This window comes from Octopus bimaculoides, chromosome 7, assembly GCF_001194135.2.
Source record: "Octopus bimaculoides isolate UCB-OBI-ISO-001 chromosome 7, ASM119413v2, whole genome shotgun sequence".
NCBI lineage: Eukaryota > Metazoa > Mollusca > Cephalopoda > Octopoda > Octopodidae > Octopus > Octopus bimaculoides.
Window position 1 is genome coordinate 81,900,778 of NC_068987.1, and position 1,819 is coordinate 81,902,596.

Consider the following 1,819-nt stretch of genomic DNA (forward strand, 5'->3'; position numbering starts at 1 on the left):
TGTGTGTGTGTGTGTGTGTGTGTGTGTGTGTGTGTGTGTGTGTGTGTGTGTGTGTGTGTGTGTGTGTGTGTGTGTGTATATATATATATACATATATATGTATATGCATGTGTGTGCAATGTAAAGTTGATAAAGTTTATATAATGTACATCTTTTCCCTCATGTATATACACATACACACATATCTATACATATACACACACATTTATTCTTATACACATACACACATATACATACACATCTATACATATACACACATCTATTCCTATACACAAACACACATGCATACATACATACACACCTATACATGCACACACACACACACACCTTTACACACATGCACACACACACACCTATAAACATACATGCATGCACACATCTATACATATGCACATACATCTATACATATGCACAGACATCTGTCAATATGCAAACATGTCTATATACATACATATATAAATTTTTTTTTAAATAGTTATTTTATGAAAGTCTCCAGATTCTTTGAAAACTTCTGAAAATTGAGTAAATCACAAGTAATATATTTTATCAGCAATATAATGAAAGGGTTATGTGAAAACTAGAAAAATTACGGAAAGGAAATGTAATATATTCTACATAGCACGTAGGTTAGAAATAATATTTATATAATTTGTAGATAAAACGGTTTGCTATCATGAGACATCTAAAAGAAAGCAACATTACGCGAAGCGTATGTACGACAGATATGCAAGTTTAGCAAAGCTAACATTGATAAAATAATGGAATAACTAAAATGCCGTCGTGAACAAAGCTAACATGTATCCCATAGTTACTTGTACAACACATCAATTCTAATTGGCTAACAATTTGTGGGGCCTATGATTATAAATTAGCTGTAAATATATCTTAACAACTGATGGTCATTTATTTCATTGCATCTGATGAATTCATATTGACGGCTTTATGTTATCGAGTGTGAACAAGATTTTATTGTTACGACAGCAGGTCTTCATTGTTAGCTTTGCTTACATGTAAAAAGGACAAAAACGTGTAATATGGATAATTTGCAGTCTTCAAAGAGAAGTGACTGCTTGTGAAGTTTGATGCGATGCTGTGCACATGCATGCATTGATTATAGACACACACACACACACGCACGCATAGAGAGAGAGAGATACGAGAGGTGTGTCATATCATTTCATTTCCAGAAATGACATAAAAATTGCGCTAAACATGAATACATCAATTTCAGTGTTTTACATGCAATCTTTGCACCATATAATCTAACGAGTGAACCGACTTGCAACCACTTGGCCTGCTAGAAATAGCAGTCAAATCCTCCACTCTAATCTCTCCTCATTCATTACATAGGCTTTCCAAAAATACAGTGATATATGAATCATCTCTACACACTTTGGTGTCAATGAATCTATCATTTTGATCCATTCAGAAACTTATGACCCAAAACTGCAAAGCTTCCACAGTCACATATTTTATTAATTATCTCTACCTTCTCCTGTAGAGAAATTACATGTCTTTTGTTAGGATCAGGGTGACTACTTTGTAGGGTTTCCTGCTCACTGGTCCTACACTGACAGGTACGAGCACAAATCCCCCTAAAACATATGCAGCCTTGCACCATGGTCATGTAAATACAAGTGACAGTTGGTGCATTGCAGGCGGTTGTTGGAGAGCGCTCTTGCAGTACAAGCAGAATCTTTGATCAGCGAAGCATAACATGGTTCTCAACTGAGCGTATCTTATTCCAGATCAGTGATAAGCAATGTTATATGAATCTGTCTACGTAGAAAAGTAAATATTGGATATTGTAGTTTATGAC